At 41.9% G+C, this 20761-nt stretch overlaps 1 protein-coding gene across 1 annotated transcript in view; it reads left to right on the plus strand.

Annotated features, from left to right (window-relative positions):
• Window positions 1–4222: 4222 nt before the first annotated feature.
• Window positions 4223–20761, plus strand: part of PPP1R16B (protein phosphatase 1 regulatory subunit 16B) — a 150777-nt gene continuing 134238 nt past the window's right edge. The window contains exon 1 of the mRNA XM_069063557.1: window positions 4223–4424. The gene's annotated coding sequence lies outside the window, so the exon portion shown is untranslated. The remainder of the gene's footprint in view (window positions 4425–20761) is intronic.

Genomic DNA, 20761 nt, shown 5'->3' on the forward strand with positions numbered 1-20761 from the left:
CTATTTTTAGTTCACAAATGTAATAGACCACATGAGAGTGACAGCAGATACTGTTTACCTTTCTGGGACCTTAGTAGCTTCTACCCTGATAACTGGACCCCAGCTTTTTTTCTCCTATGATATGATATGTCCACAATTTCTCTCCCCCTTCCTTCCATCCCATCCTAGGGATTTGATTTCATAGGACTTAGAGCTGAAAGAGAACTTAGAGATCCAGACTAAGCCTCTAATTTTACTAATGTAGTCTGAGGCCCAGAGAAACATATGAACTTGCCTGATCTAAGTACCAGAGTGGGGATTCAGACACAAGTCTTTTCCCTCCAAGTCCAGTTTCTTACTTGTCCTTTCCTCCCATGAACCATATCCTGGTTTCAGATCTACCTTCAAGACTCACATTTTCCCCTTCAGATAATAGTAATGAATCCCCAAGCATGTTCTTACCCTTCAAATAATAATGATTATAATTCCTATTCATATGTCCCTTTAAAGTTTATCAACACTTTGATCATAACAAATGTATGAGGAAGGAATATGAAGTTAATAGATCATAAAATGCCATGAACATACTGTACTTTGATTGTAGCAAAATCTCTTATGATATTCTTGTGGATAAGATCATAAAGTATGGATTGGATGACAGCGTTGGTAGGTAAAGATGCAGATGATTGAACAAAAATACCCAAAGATAGTTGGTTAAACCAGTGATTTGATGATACTGGGAGGATTCTCTAGTTGAGTGTTACAAGGTCCCATCCTTAGCTTTTTTCTGTTTCAAACACTTCTCAATAACTTGGATAAAGAAATGAGAGACCTGTCTATTAAATCAGCCAATGGAAACTCCAGTTGATATAGCAGATGACAGAATAAAGATTAAAAAAAAAAGACTCAGGTTGGAACCTTGTTAAAATTTACCAGAGGTGATGTTAAGTTCTGCATCTAGGCTAAAAAAAAAAATAATTGCACAGGCATAACACTGGGGAGAACCCATATAGTAAAAGTACATTTGGAAAAGACCTTTTAGGTCTTTTAGTTAAGTTTTTAATTGACTTGAAATAGAAGTAGAATTTTTGCAGGGGTGGAAGCAATAGCCCCACTGTACTTTGCGCCAGGCTGACCACATCTAGAATGTGTGTTCATTTCTGGTTTTGTTGAACTTCAAGTAGAGTACTACAATGTTTTGAAAAGAACATGACTAGCAACCATAGTTCTTCTTCAGTGTGATGAAAAACCCAGGGGTCTGGTTTCTAATTCTATCTTTGCCACTGGTTACTTTGTGTGCTCTTGGGTAAAGTCACAACCTCTGGACCTCAGTTTCCTCCTCTCTAAAATGAAGGGAATGGGGCGGCTAGGTGGTGCAGTGAATCGAGCACTGGCCCTGGAGTCGGGAGGACCTGAGTTCAAATCTGGCCTTAGACACTTAACACAAAAAAAACTAGCCATGTGTCCTTGGGCAAGTCACTTAACCCCAACTGCCCTACCTTCCCCCCTCCAAAAAGGAAAAAATAAAATAAAATAAAGGGAATGATACACTATTTACCTCATAGAGTTGTTTAGGGAAAATTACTTTGTAATCTTTAAACCATTACATAGATGTGAGTTATTATGCCCTGTAAAACCTCTCTTGTTAAGTCTATGATTCTTTAACAAGCTAATTGTATCCAGAAGAGACCTGTCCAAAAACAAGACCAGTTGCTACACAAAGTAGAGCTTTCTGTCCTTGGAGGTGTTTAAGTAGAGGCCGGATAGCTACCAGTTGGGAATTCTGTAGGGGGGTGTTTCTGCATTGGGTGGGAGATTGGACTAAATAAGTTCCATTCTACCTGCTGATTGTGGGAAGCATTGTGATTTGATGGAAAGAGAAATGTACTGGAAATCAGGAGACCATCATGGACAAGTTATTTCACTTAGATAAGCCCCACTTTCTTCATCTGTACAGGGAGGGGATTGATGTAGATGAACTGTAAGGACATTGTGTGTGCTAAGGGTCCTTCCAGCTGTGGCCTCCTCTATTTTGAGAGTACTTTCTCTTCAGCAAGTACATCTGATGATTCTGCAGATTAAGTTGATAAGGGGCACCAGGCAAGTGCTATATAACTGGTTAGTGTGTAAAACTCATGAGGTTGCTACTAACAAAAGTTTCAAGAACCATTATATAATTTAATTAGAACACACCTTGAAAAGTTTAAATGAGTGGTGTTGTACTGTATGATGAGAGATTCTGAAAGGAGATCTTAGCAACGACACACTATGTCTTCAGCACTTTTAAACATAAAAGTTTGGCCTCTCCTAGCCCAAAAGTCTTCATAGAAACCCAGGGAATAATGGTCCTCTTGGGTTGTTATTTTTTTGAAATTACTTTAGGTCTTCACTACCTGTTTTCTAATTACAGTGACAAAAACCATGCAATTAACTGTTGGATTATTAAAGAAGTGAGGCAACACTGGAGTTTTTGCACGACCTCTGAGTTAAAGGGACTTTCAGATGCTCTCTGAGGTTGCCAAGAAGAGGAAGCCCACACGCATGCACATCCTCTCTCTCCCCTCCTCAAACAAATTATTTTCTTGGCAAACAGGAAATCACTATAAACAGTTCACTGATCTGGGTTTTAAAAGAAAAATGCCACCTGAAGCCCCAAAGTCATTCTAGAGGTGACCATCTTGATGGCTTAATAGGAATTACCCTTACCTGTGGAAATTACAGACCAGGGAAGTGATTTGGCTTAGAGTTACAATATGAAATAGTACTGGTAGAATTGAATCCAGGTCCAGATAGTTCCCATATAGCTCACCATCCTTTCTGCCACCCCATGAAGGGCTGGGACCACTGCAGCCTGGGATTTCTGAAGATGCAGAAAATAAGGTAGTTTTCAGAAAACAGGCTTATTGCTCCTGGGCTTTGGCATACGTCTTAGGAAATGATTTTGATGTATTTTTTATTCGCTAATTTTCTTCTACTAACTACTATCAGTCAACCCTAAAATCTACCTCAGGGGAAAGTCAGGTGCCCAGGCAAGAGAGGACCCAATAAAGAGAAAGATGGTTAAATTGTGAAATATTCTGCTTCGCCACGGGAGAGGGGTAGTGGTGGGGAGTTGTAGAGGTAGATTGCAGGAAACCTTCCTGATAATTAGCTATTCAAAAGTGGGGTGAGCTGCGTCTAAAGTTTGAGTGTTTCCTCACTGGACGTCTTCAAGAGGAGGCTGGATGACCACCTTTGGATACTGTGGTGGTGGGTATTCCTGCTCATGTATGGGATGCCCTCTGAGATCCTTCCCAAAGCTGAAACTTTGTGACAGAGAGTGGCTGGAATTTTTTTTTTAGGGCAAAGGTCCAGAAAACTAGCTTGTTTTGAGACCCTGAATATGGTAAGATGGAAGCTGATAGTACTTTCTCTTTAGACTTTTCCTTCTTTTCAAAATGATATAAGAGATTTCTCAGCAAGCCACCTCACTCACTACTTACACTCCCTTTCTGTCTTAGACTAGTAGGCTCTGGTCAAGGTTGCTCTACATAGAACATTCTTGGAGGTGGGGAGGAGGGGCGTTTTTAGGGAGGTTTCCACCTTGGGAGGTTTTAGGAGAAGTCCTCATTCGATTTTTGTTGTACAAGGTCCTTTTCCTGTGCCTCTGTACTTCATACTACGCCTCAAGAAAATCTTCCCACATGTGCTGGAAGGGTGGGGGGGAGCGTCGGTGCTAATGGAAAGAGCCTTGGGTTCTTCAGAAGAATTGAGTTATAATCCTGACTGCCACTAAATTTCGAGGTGTTCAGTCAGTAATCCCCCTCTCTGGGTTTCAGTTTCCTCACCTAGCAAATGAGCACGTGCCCCGAAACGTCTCTCGTTTCTCTTTCCTCTTGCTATCCCCCACCACAAACCCCTAGTGGGTTTCTCTCTTTCCTACCAGGCCGCTATTTTGTTCAAATGGAAACGTATTTCTTTTGTATTTCCACAGCTGTTAAAAACCTTCCCGGCCTTTAAAAATCCGCTCCCCTCCTGTGACAGCTCCCTCCCGTCCGAGCACTCATTTTTCAGCGACTCCCACCCCTAGCTCCACAGCCTTTCCCACCCTAGGCCACTCTCTCACCGCTAGTGCTTCTTCATCCTAGCCCCCTTTTCTTTATAGTACCCTTCTCGTCCCAGCCCACTCCTCCAGGCCGGGTCCCAACCCTTCCCCTGAGACACTGCGGCCCCACTCCCCCAGCCTCCTCTCCAGGACCCGCCTTGGAGGAGGAGCCGAGGAGGCGGGAGCAGAAGCTCAGTCTCCCTAGCCGGCTACGGAGGGCGGCAGCAGTAGCAGCCACCGCCAGCGCCGCGGTGGGAAGACGGACCCACAGGCACGGAGGGCCAAGGGGCCGCGCCGGGGGCCGGACGGAGCCTGGACCGGCTGCAGCAGCTGCCGCCCAGATCTGGGCTCCTGAATGCGGGTGAGTTACTGGAGGGTCCCTTTTCTCCCTCCTTCTGGCCTGGCTCAAGCTTTCTGGGCACCCGCGGATGGTTTTGCGGGGCTGGCAGGGGTTCGGGGAGCTGAGAGATTGGGGGCTGGAATAGCGAATGACAGCGTTTGGAGGCTGGAGCTTGGGGCTGGGGTTGGAGACACCAGAGGCCGGGACCGAAATAGTAGGGGATCAGGGACTCGGCCACGGGGAGTACCTAGGGTCCGGGGCTTGGAGGTTCCAACTGGAGGTTGGAAGCCAGGACTACTGGGTTTCTTGGGACCCAGGGTCAGGGATAGTCAAGTCCTGGGGCTCCAGGTTTTTGGGTATCGAGAGCCCCAGGTACTAGGGCCGAGGACCTGGGGGTACAGTGTGGCCTGGGGTCCAGGAATTCAAGGGTCCACCTTCCACACCTCCTTCCCTGCAATCCCGGGAGACGAGTCAGGTGTGTGCCGCGAGCCTGCCTGGAACCAAACCCCTGATCGTGGTGGATCTGGGGGGCCCGCGGTGGTGGGGAGAGGAGGAGAATGCAGCCAATGCTGGGCCGCGGGTCCTGTCCCCAGTTCTCTTCCATAGAGACATCTCGGGTCTGTGGGCATCTCCATACGGCGGTATCAAGGGAGCTGCTGTCCCTGGGGCCAGGTTTTCTCCCGCTGGCAGCAGATTAGGGATCCGGAGGGAGTTATGCTGAGTACGCCCTCTCCGGGTCGGGGAAGGCAGCTCCTCTGCCCGAGCATCCCCGCACCTGCCCACTCGCCCACCCGATGTGTGGCCAGAGAAATAACTCAGTCTAGTTGTACACACACTGGCTGATGACCAGACCAGGCTACAGACTTTTTTCTAGGTGAGTCCAGGCGCTCTCAGAAGTTGAATCTTGGGGGGTGGGGGGGGGGCAGGGCTTTAAAAACCAGTTTTTCAAACCCACTTTGGACCTGAAATGTTGGTTGGTAACTAAGCTTCACAGAAATCTCACTGAATGGGATGGTGGTAAAGTGGGAGAAGAGAAAACGAACCCTTTCCACAGTCCAGCGTAGCAGGTCTGAGTCTGCAGGTGCCTCAACTTCCCCTTTGACAAACTTCAGATAGACCATCTCCCTAGTAGTTAAAATCATGGATGGACACTCACAGTCAGGACTCCAAAGTAAGCTTTCATGAAGCCTTGGACCTAAAGAAATGTTTGCATCTCTTTTCCCCAGAAGTCAGGTTAAAGGGATTTTCAAAATCCAAGGTCACCCACAGAGCCAAGGTCAGCTTTATTCCCCATATCAGAACCTGGAACTTTGGCCACCCTAATGTAAGCATCCCTCTCCTGTCCTCTGCTCTGTCGGCTTCGAGTTCTAATTGTCAAGTTACTTTTCTAGTGAAAGGGCCTTTCTAGGTGGCAAAGTCTCCTTATAGTCCACTTGGGCTGTCATTACCCTGGCTTGGGGTGGGCATAACTGCTTTCCTCCTTAGATTTATCAGAATGTATTTTAATGTATGTTAACAGGCAGCAGCTAATCGAATTCTTAAAATCTGCCCCTCCCCCCAAACCCTGCACAGTACCCATCTCTGAATGCCCCAAATGTTTGTGACCTCCGGCAAAGAGAGATGAATGTTTTATAAAAAAGAAACGTTTAAAAAACATAAAGAGGAGGCTTAATGGGAGCAGTACCATGTGATTACATCTGAAATAATGACACCCCTGTTCTCTCCTCTTCCTAACTGTGCATCTATCCAGCTGCACTGGAGCTGGGTTGCACCAGGTGCCCTTGTGAATCTGGCTCTGTGGCCATGCCTAAAATTGGGGTCTCCTTTTCTGCCCAAGTCCTCCCTTGGGAGAAGGGCTTTGGTTAAATACCCTTAGCCTAGACTGCTGGCTGTCCTGGAGTGCTCAAGGGAAAGCTAGAGACTGCTGGAGGATATCTTTTTAGTTTATTGTTTCTCTCAGTAGGATCACAATGAGGGGGGTGGGGTTTGGAAAAACTGGGGACATCTTCATATAATATTTCCTCAATTCCATAAAACATAATTTCTGTTTTGGAGAACTTGCTGGAGATGACCCAGCTTGGCAACTGCCTGTATGGATATAGTAGGATATAGTTAGTTGTCTCAGGCTAGTATATCAGTAAATCCTTCCTGCCATCCTCCTCTGGCTGCCATCTCCTACAGCCAATCACCATTGCAGCCAAAATGCTCAAATTCCTTGTCTGTAAAATGAAGGGACTGGATTAGATGTGACAATTGAGGTCTCTTCCAGCTCTAAGTCTATGCTACTTGATCCAAAATCTAAGACTTTTCACTATACCTGCCAATTCAGCAGCCCCTAACCTGGATCTGATCTTGCTATCTGATAGTTTGGACTTGCTCCTCCCCTTTCAAACCTTGCCACCATATTCTGCATCTATTTTTCCAAACTACCTTAATCAAACTGTTTCTGACCCTGCCCTCCTGGAAATCCATTTATTCCTCCCTTCATTCAAAACTGAGTGCCTATTAAAATAAAAAAAAAAAATTTCAATTAGCAAAGCATTTATTTTTTCTCTGAACCCCATAGTCAAGCAAAAAAAAAAAATCCCACATGGGCCATGGCCAAAAATGTATATCTTATTCTGTATTTTGAGATCCTCACCTTTCTGTGAGTCAGTGAGTAGCATTCTTCATTAATCATGGTTGGTCATTGCTTTGATCAGAATTCCTAAATTTTTCAAAGTGTCTTTCCTCCCCTCCCCCCCCAACATTCAATGTTGTTGTATGCATTGTTTTCCTGGTTCTGTTGACTTCACTTTGCATCAGATGTTCACACAAATCTTCCTAGATTTCTTTGAAAGCATCCCTTTTAGCATTTTTTACTGCACAATAGTATTCCATTCCATTCTTATATCACATTTGTTCAGGCATTTTCTAAATGATAGGAAAGGCATAGTTTCCCTTTGTTTCCAGTTCTGTGCCCCCACAAGGAAAGAGCTGCTATAGATATTTTTGTATGTGTGGGTCATTTTCATTTTCCTTTGATCTCTAATAGTGGTCCCTGGGTCAAAGGGTATATGTTGCTTAATAACTTTTTGGACATAGTTCATACTACATTCAAGGTTCTGAACTGAGTAGTATGGAGAATTCAGAGATGAGTAAGACAAACTACTTGGTATAGTGAAAAAACATGGGATTTCTAGTCATAGGACCATAGACTTAGACCTAGAATGGGCGTTTTAGTACAAACCAGCCATAATACAAATGAGGAAACTGAGGCAAGAAGAAAAAGTGACCTGCCCAAGGCCATACCCCCTTAGTAAGTGGCAGACCCAGGACTGAACCTCCCTCTTCTTGACTCCAAATCCAGTGGTCTTTCTACTATACCACAATGCCTCTTAACAGAGTTCAAATCCCAGTTCAGTTACTTACTAGCTGTCATTTCTCACTTGTAAAGTGAATGGGTTAGACTAAATGACTTAAAAGTTTCCTGCTTTCAAGGGGATTTCAAACTTTCCTCAATCCATGTCTTCCAGTGTAATGTAATGCCAAGGAAGGCAACTTCCCAAGGTTCAAAATACCAGCATAGGTGCTCTCCATTTTATTCAGTGACAAACCAAGAACAGAGAAGATCAAAACATGACATCATTTCAAAATACAGCATTTACTAAGTGTGATTAAATAATCTCCAAGTACTACCCCACCCCAGGACCTTCCAATCATTCAATCAATTACAAAGTCTCTGTTCTAAATACTTCTCCACCCCTAGGCTATACCTTAATTAAGTCCACCACAAAGTCCCTCTTCTCAAATGGAGATTAGTTTCCAAACATAAGGTCAAAAGTTCCCCACCCCTGGATCACAATTGAATCTACCCCAGAGTTACATCAAGTTTAAACACAGCATTTAATACCCAAATGGAGGTCTTTTCTTCATCTTGACTCGAGGCAAGTTCTCAGCAATCTTAGTTCCTGGGGAAACAAGGCTTAGCAAGGCCATAAGATACATTGCCAGTCCCTTCATGAATTTATCCTCTGTCTGTAGAACAGTCCTAGAACCCCTGAACACACTAGCAAAGCCCTCTCCCAGGATTTCTGTAAACATACAACAAGAAAATCCTTCTTCAGGGCTTCTGAACCAACAGAAAGGCTCCCAGACCCCTGCAACAACAGCACTGTCCTTCACCAGTGGACAGTATTCACTCTCTGTCTGCAGGACAGTCTCAGGGCTTCTTAGCGAACAGCCAGGTTCCAGGACTTCTTCAACAAAAGGACTGTCTTTCACCAGTGGACAAATCTGGCAAAACAACATCAAAACAGACAGACAAAGTACCAGCAAAACAGCCATGTCTCCTCAGTCCTTGGCAGCTCAGGGGGCAGGTCTCAAAAGTCCAGGGCAATTCAAAGCGGCCCCCAGCAATTCTCTTAGTCTCTCTCTCTCCACGAGGTGCTGCTTCCAAAAAGATCTTCCACCTCTCTCTTGTCTCTCCAAATCTACGTCACCAGCTCCTCCCAGTTCAGGACTTTCTTTTCACATCAACAAGTCCATCCCACAGGTGGGATTAACAAGCTCTGGGTTTTAACACAATCAGTTTGAAAACCAAGCCAATACAGGGGAATCTTTAATTGCCATTACTATCACATCCAGATATAGATAGAACCATAGACTCTTAAAGTTGGAAGGAAACTTCCAGCCCATACCTGAACAAGCCCCTCTATATTATACCTGACAAAAGGTCATCCAACTCCTTTTTGATGACTTCCAGGGAGGAACTCCTTGTTTTAAGAGGCATTGTTTTAGACGTTTCTAATTATTGGGTAGTCTTTTTCCACTTAAACACTAAATTTACTTCATTATCAACTCCTTCCTCCCCCAATCATTAATTTTAGCTCTGCACACTAGGGCCAATATACCTGCCAATTCAGCAGCCCCTAACCTCGATCTTATCTTGCTATCTGATAGTTTGGACTTGCTCCTCCCCTTGCCACCATATTCTGCATCCATTTTTCCAAACTACCTTAATCAAACTGTTTCTGACCCTGCCCTCCTTTATCCCCCAAGAGTCTAATCCTCCACATAGGTAGGCTTCAAATTCTCCACCATGTATTACATCATCCCTAAGTATCTTCACCATACTATACATTCCCAATTCATTCAGTCTAACTTTTTATGGCATGAACTCAAGGCTCTTCACCAACTTTGTAGCTGTTCCCTGGACCATCCAGTTTATTAATGACCTCCCTAACTGAGGACATTACTCTAAATGTAGTTTGCCTGAGGCAGAGTGCCACAGGGCTCTCACTTTTCTAATCCTGGGCACTCTGAATCTCTTAATGCAGCATAAGAATGCATTTACTTTCTTGGCCACCATGTCACCCTGCTGGCTCCTACTGAGTTTGCGGTTTTGGCTATTTAACCATGCTTTCCTTACATTAGTGGTGTCAGACTCAAATGTCAGCCACATACTGAGTTAGAAAGCCATAAATTAAGATTATTTATGTTGTATTGCATTTTTATTTATTTTGTTAAACATTTCCCAATTACTAATTACATTTTAATCTGGGGGGTAAGGTTGGGATGACACTTGAAAGTGGGGAGGGGAGGAGTTGAATTTGATGCCTCTGCCTTACATTATAATTGTAAAATTGATTTTTTTATACCTAAGTAAGACTCTACATTTATTAATGTTTCTTCATTTTATTTAATTCAACTTGATATTCTAGATGTTCATAATATTTTCAAATCCTGACTCTGTCATCTAGTATGTTATTTATCCCTCCTGGTTTGGGGTCATCTAAAAGTGTTATATGCATGGAATCTATTCCTCTATCTGAGACACTGACAAAAATGTTGTCATATTATTATAATCCCAGGTCTTCATCCCCATGTCATGCTCCCACTCTCTCTCATCTACCTGAAGTCCTTTTATTATAGAGTGAGTGATCAGTTTCATCTTTGTCCCAAGTGCATTGGGGTAGTAAGGGGGTGAAGAACAGATCCCTGGAAGACTTCACTAGTGATGTCCTTCCAAGATGACAATTTATCCAATTCTGAAACCAGTTAATTATTATTATATAGCCCACATCTCTCCACATCTTCCATGAAAATAGCACAAGTAACTGTCAAATACTTTACAAAAATCTGGGTAAATTCTGTTGCCTTCAGTCTTCCCTCAGTAGAATCCTTGAGGGCAATGATGATTTTTTAAATTTGGTCTTTGTACAACTGTATTGTTAATAAATGCTTGTTGGATCAGAATCTCCTGGTATACTAGTCTAGTACTCCTATCAAAAAAAGGAAATAAGGTTAAAACTGATGAAGCCAAGTTGGTTCTTTGTGATCAATCAGTACATTCTTCCTAGATGTTCACTAATGACCCCTTTTCAGTGCATTTTATAATTTTTGCTAGGGATCAAAGTCAAGCTCATTGTCTTCTAGTTTCCAAAGTCCATTCTCTTTCCTTTTTTGAAAATCAGGATATTTGCCATTCTTCAGGTCTGTGCCACCTCTCTTCTTCACAATCTTTCAAAAGATCACTGACAGTTGTTCCGAAATAACATCTAACAGTTATTCTGGACCAAGTGACTTGAATTCATCAAGGACAGTTAGGTCCTCTCTTCCTGTCTCGACATTTTGTTCTGAATCTTCAGTCTGAAGAGCATTTTACTGGGCAGAGAAAAGTGGAAAAGAGATGAATACTTTTCCTTTGCCCCATTGTCAATTAATTATCATTCCATCTACCCCAAGTAGCAGTCCTGACCCTGTGCATGTGTGTACATATATGTGTATATATATGTACACACACATATATACATAATATATTCATTTTCTGGGTTTGAAAATATCTGTATTTAACTGAAGTTTTTACATCTTTACTTTTTGCCTAAAAGGTCCTTGAGGGCAAGGACTGAGTTTAATTTAAATTTTGATGCCTCAATGGAAATTTAAACTGAAGTCTAAGCATAATCCAATATTAATATCTTTGGAAGGGAATGGAACAAGAATTTATATGGCATCTACAATGTGGCAGACACTTTGCTATGTGCCTTTAAAAAACCCCACAAATATTATCTAATTTGATCCTCACAATAATCCTGAGAGATAGATGTTATTGTGATTCTCATTTTACAGTTCAGGAAACTGAGGCACAGAGGTTTAAGTGACTTGTCCAGAGTCACATAGCTAGTATGTATCCAAGGTCACATTTGAACTCAGGTCTTCCTGACTCTAGGCCCAGATCTCTGCCCACTGTGTCACCAGTGGGTCTTTGGTGAGTCTTGGAGCTAGAGAAGATTTTTTAATATGTAGCAATGCTAATAGACTCCCTGGTGCCATTGCACCAGGGTAGAAGGCCAGCCGTAGAGTTAGGAAGATCTGAATTCAAGACCTGAATTTTTTTTCCAGTTCAAGAAATATTTATTTATGGAGGTGATTTAGCTTAAAAATAATAAAAAAAAAATAACAAACACTAGCTGTTTGCACCAAGAGGATCACAGTAAGGATTTTATTCCAAATTTACTGTTCCATTCAGTTATTTCAGGAAGATGTCAATCAATCAGCTATTTACATAATTCTCCTAGTTTAAGGATACTTATGTTAACCCATTTCAGGTTCAGAAATCTGGCTGCCTCTGAGAGGCTATGTGACCATGAGCAAATTACTCAACTTCTCAGTGCCCCTAGAAAACTCTTTAAGACAATGAACTGTGAATGTGTTTCAATGATGAGAGGTAGAGGGAGCTTCTATATATTAAAGAGTTGAACCACTCCCATTCCTCTTACCCCCCCCCCAAAAAAAAAAAGGTTTGTTTTCAATCTGTAATTTGAGCAGAGATCCAGAGGCTCTTTGTCTATTCTTTATTATTATTATGAATTTAAATCTCCGTAGCTTTGAATCCTACCACATACAAAGAACAGAAAAAGAAGATGGTGTATGAAACCAGACATTCTGTTTTTTTTAAAGTATCTGTTACATTTAGCCTGATAGTACCCATATTGCTATATGTGTCAGTCTGCTGAGATTTTCTGTTCTTTCCTTTATATATATTTATATATATATGTATATATATAAAAGCATCTCATTGATGTTTTAAAAAACCCTTTCTTTTCTTCTCTTCTTCCTTTTTTTGGGTGGTGGGGGGTTACTATCATTCTTCTCTCCCCCCCCAAATAAAAACCTTCCCTTCCAACAACTAAGAACAGTTAAGCTAAGAACATCCATTTATTGGTTATATCTGAAAATATCTGTCTTCTCATTGCATTGACTAGAGTTCTTAGAATCTTTCCAAGTTGTTTTCCTTTACATTTGTGTAGCCCTTGTCTAAATGGTTCTATTGGTTCCATTCACATATCTGCATCAGTTTATATCAGTTCCTCTAAGTTCCCCTGAATTTACTCCTTTTGTCATTTCTTACATAACAATATTCCATTATATTCATTGTTCAGTCATTCCCCAATAAAAGGCACTCATCCTCATTTTCAGTTTTTGCTACTAAAAAAAAAGTCCTGTAATTGCTTTCTTTGTACATATGAATCCTTTTCCTCTGGACTGGACCTTTGGGACAATTGTGGGTTCTCAGCCCATTGTTAGAGGAGAGCAATTCTCTTTTAAAGATATCAGATCTGTAGACATCAGGTGAGACCCTTTGGATGGTTTGGAACTTTGAGCCTACAATTACCTCAGTCTCACCAACCCCCGGATAAAATATCTCTCGTGGGCTGAGTAAATTGCTTCTGGACAGGTGTTTTCTACAATCCACAAGGCACCTGTTGGTCTTCATTTTCTAGCTGCTGCTGTGTTAGGCACTGTCCTCTTGGGGAATCAGAGCATTTATTTAGCAGTCCTATGTTTGGGTAGGCTGTGTCTCCTTCTTATTCATTGCTCCCTTAATCCCTTTCACTCTGTCCTGCTGGCTTCCTGGGTTACCGGCTTACACTAAAGGCAGGCTGTTTTGCCTTTGAAGCTCTCTTGTCGTATTGATCGGCCTCCCCAGGGCTCTAACTCTTAGTGGATATTGTTCCTTGCCTCACTTCTGCCACTAGGGGTTTGAAGGCCATTTTGCTTGGGAGTCTGGACAGACCACCTGGGCCTTTAGACTTGCATGGGCATATCAGCAGGGAATCAAGGAGGATTTGTTGTTTTGCAACTCAGCATTACTTGGTTGGTGTTTTTTCAGGATGATTAAACATGCATTGACCCAAGGACCTGACGTCATGGGCTCTTTGAACAGCTTGTCTCCCACCTTCCTGACCTCTTTCCCTTGTTTTTGCTCAGTTGAAGAGTTGAAGGTTTAACTTCTGTACCCCTATTTGTGGGGCCACTCAATTGTGTCATAGGATCCTAGGTTTAGAGTTGGAAGGGAACTTTGAGTTGAAGCAGCTCATTTTACAGATGAGGAAACGGTTGAGAAAGGGGAAATGATTTGGTTCAGAGCATATAGGCAGCAGATTGATTGTTCAGTCATTTTTCAGTCATGTCTGCCTCTTCATGACACCATTTGGAGTTTTCTTGGCAAAGGTACTGGAGTGGTTTCACATTTCCTTCTCCAATTCATTTTACAGATGAGGAAACTGTGGCAAACAGGGTTCAGTGACTTATCCAGATATCCCAGCTAGTAAGTGTCTGAGGCAAGATTTGAACTCCGGAAAAGATCAGTCTTTTTGACTCTAGGCCTGGTATTCCTATCCACTGCCCCAACAACCAGGATTCAAATCCAGGTGTTCTAACTCTGAATCAAGGGTTCTGGCCATTACTCTGAATTACCTCCCTCTTCTCTCTGTGGATGAATCCCAGAGCCTTCTCCCATCCACCTGCAGTCTTTTTTTTTTTTAAGCTGGAGTGAGAATCTAGTTTTCTCTTTGTATCACAACAGCATTGTGTATACTAGGTGCTTAACTGATAATCATTGAATTGCTGATGAATTGAATTCCTAAACCTGCATCCCCATTGTTCCTTTTGGGGGCTCTGTATCTCTCTTCCCTGTGGATGGTTTCCCTCCTACTGGAGCAAGAATATAGGGGGACCAGTGTTCAGTGGGAAGCACCATGGTGGACAAAAAGAGGCTGGATTTGGAAACAGAGGACTTTGGGTTCAAATATCAGCTATGTTACTTCCTGTGTGACCATGATTAAAGAAATTAGGACAAGTCACTTTTACCATTTGGGGGTCTCACTTTCCATATCTGTTAAATGAGGGGGCTGGCACCTTCCAGTAATAAATCTAGGATCTAAAACCAAGCAGTCCTGCATTTGTCAGCGTTGATGCTAAGAAAATATGTCTTCCTCTGCCTAAGACTACTTTAAAATCATTTTTATTAAGAATTATTTAATAAGAATTAAGTAAATTAATAAGAATTATCAATTAATATGAATTATTTTTTCCCTCCCATCTCCTAAAAAAAGGGAAAAAATATTCCTTTTAACAAATATAATTAAGCAAAACAAGTCACTACATTGTTCATGTCTAAAAATGTGAGTCTTGTTCTATATCTTGAGTCCATTGCCTCTGGCAGGAGGTGGGTAACAGGCTTTGTCATCATGTTATCTGGAATCAGGGTGTTGGTCATTGCATTGTTTGATAGTTCTTAATGCTTTCAAGAATGTCTTAACAATGATGTTACTGTATTATTTGTTCTCCTAGTTCTGCTCACTTCATTCTGCATCAGTTCATACAAGTCTTCCTGGTACTACTTGGAGTGCCAATGGCTTTGGGCCAAATGTCAGGGGCAAAACCTGTTCTTTGAGGTGAAAGAAGGATCGCTCAGCCTGAGGGGCAGTGGTTCTACATCACAATTTCTTTTTTCTCCTCCCTTTCCCTGATCCTCAGTCCCTCAGTATGTTGGAGGCAGCCAGCATCATCTTAATGGAGACAACAGGGGCAAGATAGGTTTCCTGGACAAGGTGACATCCAGGAGCCAGTGAGCTGTACACAGCAGAGTAGCTTAGCCTGGCATTCAAGATCATCCACAGTGGGGTTCCACTTAACCTTTCCTGCTTTATCTCACCCTGACCTCTTCCATACATGCCACTTTTGTGCATTAACCAGGTTCTTCCCCACACCTTGAAAGTTCTCCTCACTCCTCCACTTTTTGTGATCCTTTCCTTCCTTCCAAGTCTTGCTCAGGCACAATTCATGAAGTCTTTCCTTCCAGCCCTCTAGGCAGAAGTCTTCCTTCTCTCTTCAAATCTCTCTTGCTCTTTCACCTTGACCATTCCTTTGCATATATCCTATTCAGATTGGACTATTTGTGTACTTTTTACCCCAATGAGACAGCAAATTCTCTGAAATCAGGGACTGTCACTTTATATCCTTAAAAAAAAAAACCACCAATGTATCATACAATGCTTTACATGTAATAATTGCTAACATTTGTTTTTAAAAATAAATGTTATTGATTTTTTTGTTTTTCATGTCACCTACAATTTCCCTCATATCCTTCCCTTCTTGCCTCCCAGAAAGTCATCCATTATAACAGATTTTTATTTTATTTTTTAAAGAAAAGGAGGAAGAATGGTTTAAGAAAATCAGCAAAGCCTATCAATACATTGAAAAAAAATCTGATAATATATACAATGTTCCAAGCCCATGGACCTCTACAAAGAAGTAGGAGAAAGTGTATTCTCCTATCTTTTCTTTATGGCCTTATTTGTTATTTGTAAGTTTGTAACATTCTTTCTTGATTGTTTTGTGGGGGTGGTTTTCCCCATTTTCATTATTATGGTCATTATGTATGTTTTCTTGGTTTGGCTTTCTTCACTCTGCATCAGTCCACCTTTACTTTTTGTATTCATCATATTTTACATATTATTTCTCATAACAGTAATAGTCCATTACATGCACATACCACAATTTGTTTAGCCATTCCACAATTGGGGTATCTACTTTGTTATAAAAAGTATCAATAGATCTTCTCTTTATATAGTGCTTTAAGGTTTATAAAACATTGTTATACTTCATTTGATCCTTTACAACCCTGTGAGGTAGGTGGTATGAGTATCTCCATTTTAAACAGGGAAATAGACTGATAAAGGAAAAGTGACTTGTTTAGAGTCACATAGCTGTTAAGAGTCTGAAGCAGGCAGATAATTTGCTAGGTGGTGAAGTGGGTAGATTACAGGGCCTGGAATCACAAAGTCCTGAGTTCAAATCCAGCCTCAGATACTTACTAGTGGTGTGACCCTGGGTAAGTCATTTAACCTCTGTTTGCCTCAGTTTCCTTATCTGTAAAATGAGGATAATAACAGTTACTTACTTTTCAGTGTTGTAAGGATAAAATTAGATAATTGTAAAATGCTTTAGTACAGTGCCTGGCACATAGAAAGCATTACATAAATTTTAGCTATTATTATTATCAACTCCATGAGTGACCCTTGTGTGACAAGTGGCAGGTTTCCAGGGAAACACGAAGGGGAAATTGGCCTTTGAAGTAATAATAACTCACTTGTCTATAGGGCTTTAAAGTTTACAAAACACACTTTCCTCACAAACAACCTTGTCAGGCAAGTAATGTACTTATTATTCCTATTTTACACATAAGGAAACTGAGTCTCAGCATTTAAATAATTTGCCTGTGAACACGCAGCTAATCTGTGTCAGTCAGGTTTTGAACCCAGGTCTCTTGAATCACATGTTCCCTGCTCCTTTCATCGCAGCATTCTGCTTTCCTTCTTTTGTGGCCATCTCTTTTCCCATGCTTGGTCCTCAGGCAAAGGGTCAGCATTCTTATTCTTTGATAACCAGATTTTATTGCTAATTATATACTTGAATAGCTAGACATTTCTTCCCAAGGGGTTTCACCCTGCAGAAGCTCCTTCCTCTTGTGTTGTGGCTTTTTTTTCCCAAAACCTCCCACAGCTCACCCTTCTCCTTCCTGCAGTCCTTAGACCTGAACCCTTCTAGGGATGGGAATGTCAGGTGAACCCTGCTCCTGGTACCTTCAGTGCAGGTGTTAGTGGGGCATGTTCTGGACCTGTGGGGTGGGAGCCAGCATGGATTGGGTAGAGGGAGGAGATGTAGTAGAAAGATCACAGTAGGCCTGGGCTCAAAGTCCTGTCTCAAATGTGTAACCATAGCAAGTCAACCTCTCCAAGACTCAGTTTCCTCATGGGTAAGGTAGAGATCAAAATACTTGAGTGATCTATACAGAGCTATTGTGAAGAAGGCACTTTGAAGCTTTTCAGGTATCATATAAATGTGAGTTATTATTTTCAGTTGTGATACCTTTGAATGGAGGACTTCAGGACCAGATTCAGTTAGTTGGTAAGCATTCATAAGTGCCTCCTATGTGCCAAGCAATGAGGGTAGAAAGAAACACAAAAGATAGTCCTTGTCCTCAAAGTTTAATGGGGAGACAATGTGTGTGTATGTATAATTGGAGGTAATCAACTGAGGGGACAGATTAGAATTAAGGAGGATCAGGAAAGGCTTCTCACATAAGGTGGGATTTTAACTGGACTTGAAAGAAGTCAGAGAGGACAGGAGATGGAAAGAATTCTGGGCATGAGGGATAGCCAGTGAAAATGTATGAATTTGGGAGATGGAGTGTTGTGTGGGGAAGAACAGCAAGGAAACTAGTGTCACTGGATTGTGTGTGTGTGTGTGTGTGTGTGTGTGTGTGTGTGTGTGTGTGTGAGCAAGTGATAGTAGGAGGGGACCAGGTTGTGAAGGATTTTAAAAACAACAAAGAGGATTTCATTTTTGATCCTGGTAGAAAAATAAAATCTCTCTCTCTCTCCACATTCATGCATACATACATACATTTTAATAAATATATATAATTTCTGAGAGAAGAATCTGGCTAGGCTTCTGATAGGAGCTGGCACTTAGGCTGAGCATTGAAGAAAGCTAGGAATTCTAGGTGATGAAGATAAGAAGAAAGTGAATTCTTGGCATGGGGGAGAGCCTGCTTAAAGGTATGGAGGTGGAAGATAGAATATTATGTATGGAGAACATAGAGCAGGTCAGTTTGACCGAAAGAGAATGTGCCTGAAAGAGAGAAATATGTAATAAATTGGAAAGATAAAATGAAACTAGGCTTTTAAGTGCTTTAAAAGATAGAGGAATTCTGCACTTTATCTAAAGTTTTGCTTTACCTAAAAGTAAGAGGAGGTCACTGAAATTTCTAGGTCAGAAGAGTGAATTGGTCAGACCCATGCATTCAGACAAGAGGTGGAGGACAGTGTCAGGTGCAGAGAATAGTGGGTAGTCCCATTCTGCTAGAATGCAGCATGACCCTTTACCCTTTGTCTGGGAGAAGGTACATAGCCAGAGTGACCCAGGATTAAATTGAGGTGGAGTTGCAGACTTGCAGGGGCTCCCAATGGGCCCCAGATCCAGTTTAGCTGCTCTGGCCACTGGAATTCTCACTGTTAGAGTCACTGGTGGGTTAGGCAGCAGCAATAGGGCCCTGGGCTCCAGAAGCCTTTTTGGGAATTATCAGTACCAGTTAATAAACTTGATGGACAGGGATAACAGGTCCATGGTGATGGCTCTGGCACTGGAAGCTTGCTTTTGATGAATTTTGTCTGGCCTATTCAAGGTCTCATGAAAATCTGCCTAAATAATTTAGAAAAAGAAAACTATCTGGCTTGGGGCTCCCCTTTGTCCTAGAGCAAAAGAGAGACAGCTTGGTATGACGTATAGAGAGCTGGTCTTACAGTCAGGAAGACCTGGGATCAAGTTTTACCTCTAGTAAATACTGGCAGTGGGACCATGGGCAGGTCACTTAGTTTCAGTGCTCTAAGACTACAAGGTGTTGACCTTCTTTGATAGGGAGAACTTTTTCTTCTGAAGTTCCTTATGTCAATGCAATTGCTGTTCCCATCTCTATCCATAGTATTTGGGAAGCTGGGTAGGGGAACCTAAACCCTAATACCAATATTCCAGTTATGATTTGGTCCTAATCCACATCCTTAGGGCTAGGGCTGGATTTTTTTTATTGACTGGGGGTGATGGATGAGGGATGATTCTGGAAGGGCATGGAATCCTGCAGTTCAGTTGATGAATCTGATGAGGTTTATCAAGCCAGTCTGAATAACTGAGGTCAGATATGCTACTTTTTTTCATAAGTGGGTATTTTGCGGGGAGGAAAGTCTGCATATGTGTAGGTAGAGACAGGATCCATTTTCTTCTGGAAGTTTTAGGGCTGGTGGGGGTGGGGTGGGGGAGATGGAGAGGGAAGCACATTGGGAGGGGACCAGGGTGCCACTTTTATAAGCTTCCTGTTTTTTTTCCCTTTTGGTTAGAATTAAGGAAACACATTGAATGGCTTTTTTTTTTCCATTGACATTTGCAGCAATGTGATAGGTGTAGATTAATGAGCCTAGCAGCAATGTGAAATCTGCCCCAAACTCACTGGCAACAGCCACTTAGCCTGCGGGCAGAAGGGGTGGGTTTCCTGAGGGAGGCTGATGTGTTTCAGAAGGGCTCCTGAGAGAGAAGTCAGGGCTCTGGCTTGCTCACAAAAGGTGCTGTAGAGTATATGCCCAAGCTACAAAGGACAGGATGGGGAGAGAGGGCACAGGATGAGGGACCTTGCAATTTATTGTATTGATTTCTTTTAATAGAAGTGTAAATGTAAATAAACCATCAAAAGCTGAGTTTAGCAGTTCAGAGATTTTTGGCTGGGCTTTGGTTGTAAGATGATCAGGCTGTTTCCTTCATTCAAGCTTCAGTGGGCATCCAAGCAAAGGAGGCGGCTGCCTGTAACATATGTTTCGTACAGATGTTAGCTTCACACAGGCTGCATCTCCTCTGACAACCATCTTCTTACCTGCAGCTCTCCAGGGAGCCTCTGGACTGCAGACAGGAGCGGCCAAAGAATTTCTTTTGATGTAACACAGAATGGATCTGTTTAGGGAAGAAACCAAGTATAGTTGGTCATCATCTGAAGTTTCTTTAGCCTTTTAGGATATTACTGGGATTGATTATTTATCTGACTTTCAACTTATAGAATTAATTCCACTACTATTTATTAAGCATCTACTGTGTGAATAGTACTATGCTGGATGGTCGTGGTGAGAGGTAGGAAAGGGGGAAATATAAAATTTAGGTAAACCACAAACTTAGTGGAGCTTACTATTTAATAGGGGGTTAGACATAAATATAGACAATTATAGTCAGTCTACAAACATTTATTGTCTGCTCTGTCCCAGGCACTGAAGATATAAAAGCATAAATGAAACAGCCCTGTCCTCAAAGATCTGATATTTTATAGGTGGAAACATGTATGAATAAATTTATACATATGTTTAAACATATATGTATATATGATTATGGACATATATGTGTATAAACATGTGCCTGTATAACCACTGGGCCTTTCTGACTCTTATCGTCTGTCTATCTATCTACCTATAAACTACTGGACTTTTTAAACTGAA

This window comes from Petaurus breviceps, unplaced genomic scaffold (genome assembly GCF_028583685.1).
Source record: "Petaurus breviceps papuanus isolate PSGF00001 unplaced genomic scaffold, PetGlider_PUasm1.0 90591, whole genome shotgun sequence".
Classification (NCBI taxonomy): domain Eukaryota; kingdom Metazoa; phylum Chordata; class Mammalia; order Diprotodontia; family Petauridae; genus Petaurus; species Petaurus breviceps.